Genomic DNA, 6,862 nt, shown 5'->3' on the forward strand with positions numbered 1-6,862 from the left:
TGTTATACAAGCCCAGTTCCATTTCAGTTGGCCCAATTGAAAAAAATTACTAATTATTGCCTTTTCAGCTATTAAAAACCGGCAAATTGTTTCGTTTTGAGCACTTTATATTTTCTATAAACATTTTAGATACTTTTACAGGAGTTACAAGTCTTAACATAAGTTATAATTACAAACTAAAAAAAAAACAAAAACCAAATGTAATCAGAAAAGCTTAAATATTAAACATACTTTTAAATGCGTAACATCCCCTTCATTATTAATATTAGTCTTAATTCTTTGAGGCATGGCTTTTATTAAATTCTGGCAGTATTCGAGTGTTCGGGAGTAAAGTTATCCCAAATTTCTTGTAGTCTTTCTTTTAATTCCATGACAGTTCTAGCTGGATTTGCACGCAACTGCTTTTTCATTTCATGCCAAAGTGTTTTTATTGGTGATAAATCTAGACTACTTGAAACCCACTCTAAAAGTGGAATATTGTTGTCTGAGAACCATTTTAAGGCCTTTTTTGACTTATCTTGCTGAAAAATAAAGGCTTTCTCAGCGCTTAAAGTTACTTCTCTTGTTGGCAACAATGATTCTTCTAAAATATCCAAGTACTTTTCAGTTCCATTTATGAAATGTAGTTTTCCCACTCCTCTTGCAGATATCGAACCCCACACCATCACAGATGCCGGAAATTTCACTTTCCGCTTCAAACAATCTGGATGAAAAGCTTCATTTTTTTGTCGAATAACTCTACTTCGATCACTCCAATGTGTACAGCTCCACTGTTCAAAATTCCAATTTTTATGCTCTTTGGCCCATTTAAGTCTATTTTTCTTTTGGATTTGAGTCAATAATGGCTTTTCCTTGTCCTATGTAAAGAAAATTTAAATTTAGAAAAATATTCATTAAACTAAGGTGTTACAAAATTCACCTTGTATGTCCGAAATCCTAATTTTTGAGCCTCTCTGTGACATGTGGATCTTGAAACCCGCCTACTCACTGCATTACTCCAAAGTACACTTAATTGACCATAGTTAGCACGTCTGTTTTGTTGAATTATTCTTTTTAACGCTTGTTTATTTTTGTTTGACAATTTAGATTTTCTTACGTTTAGGGACAATCGAACCATTTACTTTATACAAGCGAACTATATTTCGAACACTGTATTTTGACATGTTTACAACCTTCGGGATTTCTGAGTTCTTTTTCCCATTTTTGAATAAGTTTATTATGGTTAATCCAATTTTAAAAATTATATTTACCTTATGACTTCAAAAACCTATCTGTCACTTAAAAAAAACATTTTTTGAAAATATGACTTATTACATCCTACTTTATTATTTGCGTATTTTAGACCTAATGAAACTTTGAACACAATTTTGGAAACAATGAACCATTGTATATGCATAAAAAATTATTATCAACAACAAGATCTATCTATTTCCATCATATTAAATATCATTAAAAATATTTGACAATATTCATCCAAAACCTATTTCAGACTTATAACTAAAAGTTCAAAACATTTTACTAACCTTTTGGCATTTTAAAATAAAGTTTAATAATTTCGAATTTTTCTAAGTGGGCCAACTGAAATGGGACAAGGCTGGTATAGTCGGTTTTCAATGCTAGAGAGTTGTTTAGCTATAAAACAAATTGCTAGTAACAAAAAAATCCAAAAACTTTTGCTTTTTTGAAACGTCAGGCTGCCAAAAAATTCCATGGTAATAACGGCAGAATAAGAAATCAAACTTTTATGCGAAGCTTCAGATGAAAAATATCTACTGGTAAAAGTGATTTTAGGATTTGGGATCTTTGGTGTAGATTTGTGTCTAGTAAAAATTCCAATTTTTTTCCCGGTTTTTCCAGATTAGTTTTCACATTTTCCCTTTTGAAATTTCGTGAATTTACTACACTTTTATCACGATGAATATTTATTTTAGAAAATACAAGTATAATAACAACAAAGCTATTGAGTCCTTAATGATTTTTTTCCAGTTTCTCTCCTTTTCTGGTTTTCCTTTTTCCATTCCTCAAAGAGAGTATTATAGATTTTGAAATATCTCCATTTATTAGGCCACTAATTTTTTCAGAAAATCGTACACTAATCTTGGCCTATAAGTGATTATTCATTTAAATTTTCACTCCTTTCTTTGCTGTCGGAAGGTCTTAAGAAATTTTTGAAAACTACTGTTTCCGATAAGTTTAATCCAAAAATCATCTATTCTATTACATCTGGGATAGTTTATTTTTCATCTTATTTAGAGTGATCTGATTCGTTAGAATATATCTAAAAATCCTTTGACCCCAATGCATTCTTTCTAAGCCGCTCTTGCGGCATACCATAAATCGACATCTTTTTTGAGGTTGCAGAAAAAACCATTGGCATCTTTTTTTGAAAATGTCTATTTTATAAATAGGAAGAATTTCGTCTGCAACAAACCGTCTCATTTAGTTATTCAGAATCGAAATGGTTTAACTTAAAAAAATTATATTTATATCTTTAGAGTACCCTACTTATTATATTTTTATGTCAGATGTGAATGTGTTATTTGATGTGCTTTTAATCGATAAGAACCCCTTTATAAGCCGCTAAAATCGGCATAAAAAAATTCATATTTTTTCCAAAGATATAAATTTTTGAAGATAAATCGCAATTCTAGGTGTGCAGTTCTGGTAGTGTATGTAAGCCGTAAAACCACTGTTCAATAATTCTGCTGTCATATCTTCATGATAATCAGCTGCACATGGCCACTTCAAACAGCACTTTTCACTATTGTCAACCCGTCTAAACTTACTACATCGTGACTGTCAACCCATGTTTCATCTGGATAAATTATTAATAATTAGAACTTCGGTAGTTAAATTGAAATTTCCACCAAAAATTGAACACTACGTTAGTTTAGGTTAGTAAATAGTGAATATGCAAATCTAAGGCCTAAAAATATGAACAGCCGAAGATTATTTGTTGTGCTGTCCCGAAACTTGATGCAAAATACCTGAAACTTGAAAATCCTGAAGAAAATACGGGGCATGGGCTAATGCGTTCTTCGGTAAACATGTTAACGGCCGTGCTGATTTGCTTAGTCTGAAAAGACACGAAGGATGGCGTAGCAAAAGGATTCATTGAAGAATACATACAAAAATGTAAGTATCATCAGCGAACCGTCTGCTTCAACATTTTTGGTTCTAAAGAAAGAAATACCGAGGGTATTAAACTTCTGCAATAATACAAATTGTACAATAAATGTTACAATTAATATCAATGATTCCTAAATATACTAATTATGTTTTTGTATTTAGAAAAGTATTATAAATAATTTTTTTTGTGCATTTTTATACTTTCACGGTCTCCTCGTTTTTTTGGCTCTAGAAAATCGAAAAATCATCCGATTTTTTTTAAATCTTCGCTTTTACTTATTTATAAAAAAAATATGGGAATACAACAAAATGAAAACTTATACTGGTTAGATTAGGTTAGGGAGGGGTGTACTAAAAATTCAGAAGAAATGTCTTGATCTTGCTTTTCGAACGCCTACCCCCAATCCCTCTCCCCCGCCCGTTGCCACAATCTCTTTAACGTTCTATCTTAGTCCATTTTTTTAATGACGAAAGTTTTTCAAAGTTTACTTTTAATATTATACACTTTAATGATTACTTAATAAAAAAGGTACAAATGATTATATGTGAGAAAAGGTGAATTTTAAGAGAAATTTATTATTTTTATTTGTAACAACATGATAAAACAACATTTTTCTCTATTTTTTTTTCAATTTGCTCGTTTTTTTATGAAAAATATATATAACAACCTCATTTGTTTTATTGAAAAAAAGTTATCAACAATTATACGTGAATGAGTGCATTTTCATGAACATTTAAAGCCCTGAAAGCAATATAAGTAATCATTTTCTTTATTCCGATAATTTTTTTCGTAAATCCGCCCTAAAAACGAAGATTTAAAAAAAAATTCATCCAAATCGGATGATTTTTCGATTTTCTAGAGCGAAAAAAGAGGGGACCGCGAAAGTATAAAATTATCTTTTTTCGTTATAATTAATTTCAATTGTATTTTTTATTTAGCGCCCGAAAAAAAATTGTTTATTTTATAAAAAATATATAACTAAAATACCATACTCATAATTATATGTTTTGTACTTAACTAAATAGGTACACACATTTATACATCTTAGAAATTTGTGTAACGTTGTTAATGTTAAATTAATAGAATGAAAATTTTGAGGAAGTGCAATATAGTCTGTAAGTAATTAAGATATTTAGGTATTTCTCTTTATGAAACAGACAACATCATAAAGAACAGTATGAATCAGATATTGAGGTATAAAAATATTTGCGAAGAGGTTTGTTTCTCGACTAAGTACTACACTAACAAAAAAACAATTAATTGAAATTGATAAATTTCACTGGCCAACAAGATTTTCGTAACACAGGCGAGACCTTTATTTTTAAAATGGAAATACCCCTCCAATAATAGAAAAAATATTTATTAAGCACTAACACATACAACTTTTTAATAGCTTAATTATCCCTGTTTACATTAGAAGATAGGTAATTTTATATAAAGAGGCGGTTGATATCGATAAATTTTATGGCCGAAAAAAATACCAGAATTGTATTATTCAGAATAATAAACATAAACTAACATTCAAAATTGTGTGGTTCTCTATTCATAAGTGATTAGAAATACGAAAATGTCGAGTCAAACGCGCCGCAGTTGAAAATCTTCTGACAAATTTTACAATATTTGTGGAGAATTTATGGTGAAATCGTAAGCCAAGGCATTTTCCGCAAATGTGAAAAAAGCCTATTTCAAATATTTTGGTGCTTTAATTGGAGACCAAGTGGGCCCCCCCATGCGTGCTGTGTTAGTTGTAGCGTGTCATGGGTGCAGTGGATGAATGGGAAGAAAAAAAAACATGGCTTTTGCAATTCCATTGGTATGGCGGGAATCTACTAACCATTTTGACGACTGCTATTTTTGTTTAACCAAGACTGAAGATTATTCTAAGAAAAGAAAGCACAAGATCGAGTATCCAAATTTGCCGTCTACTATATAACCTGTTCCCCATAACGAAGATTTACCAGTACCGATTGCGCCTTTAGATCCGTAAAATATTGTTTTAGAAGATATTGGAGACAACGTATCATCAAGAAGCTCCGAAGAATAATGCACCGACCCTATTTTTCTCCGGAGAGTCATATTTAATTGTTCAAAGTAAGTTGAATGATTTAACACGTGATTTGGGGTTATCAAAGCAACAGTCTGAATGGAACTTGTTAGCCAAAGACACAAAAATTACGACCTTTAGAAAAAGAAATGCTACATTTTCTGCATTCTATTTTTTACGCCACTGGAGCAAATTCTTTTATTAATTTTGTTTTAAATTGCCTGATTATTTTCAATTAAAAACCTAATAACATTTTATGGAGCTAAAATGAATGGTGTTGTAATGTTGCCTCTAAATAAACATCTACAGGTAATTACAGGTAAATACTAAATATTTCGAAATTATAATCTACTAGGCACGTGTCATATTTTTGATAGTTCCTAACACTTTGTATATTTAACACGATCTTGGTACATTAAATCATAGAATTTTAAAATGGTTTTTACTTTAATTTTGCTGTTATAAAATGAATTTTTCATTTGAAGAATTGACCGATATGTTAATGATTTATCGGAAAGCTTGAAAAATTGGTAGAATGGCAGCTCGTTTATACCAACAAATATTTCGCAATCGTCGAATTCCACATCATTCTACATTTGTTAGAATTGAAAGAAGGCTGAAAAAACCGGAAACTTGTTACTTAAAAGAAACGTACAACAATGACTGCGCATTTGGAAGGGGAAATATTAAATAATATTTTTGAAAGACCATAATTAAATACTCGAAATGTAGGTCGAGCTTTAAGTGTGTATCCATACAAATTGCCTAGTGTTCAAGCATTAGAACCTAGAGATTTTCGGGTGCGTATTGAATTTTCAAACTGATTTTTACAAAAGTGTTGTAAAAATCGAAATTTTTCAAAATATGTGTTGTATACCGACGAGACTAGATTTACTAGGGAAGGAATTTTCAACTCTAAAAATAGTCACGTTTGGGATGAAGAAAATCCGCACTTTGTTCGTGAAAGGGGATTTCATCATAAATATTCGGTTAATGTGTGGGTATCGTTGGAGATTGCTTAATCGGGCCTTACATTTTACCAAATAAAATTATTGGAGCAATTTATACGCGCTTTTTGGAAGATATGTTGGAGAATGTACCGTTAAATATTAGACAACACATGTGGTTTCACCACGTTGGAGCATCTGTTCATTTTGCTGCAGCAAGAAATTACTTAAACAGACTTTTAGAGAAAAATGGATTGTTCGGGGTGAACCCAACGTTTGGTCTTCAAGATCACCTGACTTAAATCCTATCAAATTTTTTATATGGGGCTATATGAACGTCTTAGTGTACGAAACAATCATCGAATCTGAAAAAGATCTAATAGCTAGAATTATTCAAGCTACGGCAGAAATCATTCAATCCCATCCAGATTCATTCTCAAAGATACATTTTTCATTGACAAAACGATGTAATAAGTGTATGTATTGAAGTAAGCGGCCTACAGTTTGAACAACTACTGCGAGTTTGTCAATTTTGTTATTATTGTAATACAGTGTTGTTTAAATTTAATTTGTGCTATTATTATTTTTATTGTCGTCATTGCCAATTTTGTTATTATTGTAATACATTTTTGTTTGAAATTGAGATAATGAATAATTTTTATTCGTTTTGAACTTTCACTTATCATTATTCAAAATTAAATGAATAATTAATTAATTTGTAAATTACTTACGTGCTTGCAG

This window comes from Diorhabda carinulata, chromosome 2 (genome assembly GCF_026250575.1).
Source record: "Diorhabda carinulata isolate Delta chromosome 2, icDioCari1.1, whole genome shotgun sequence".
Taxonomy (NCBI): Eukaryota; Metazoa; Arthropoda; class Insecta; order Coleoptera; family Chrysomelidae; genus Diorhabda; species Diorhabda carinulata.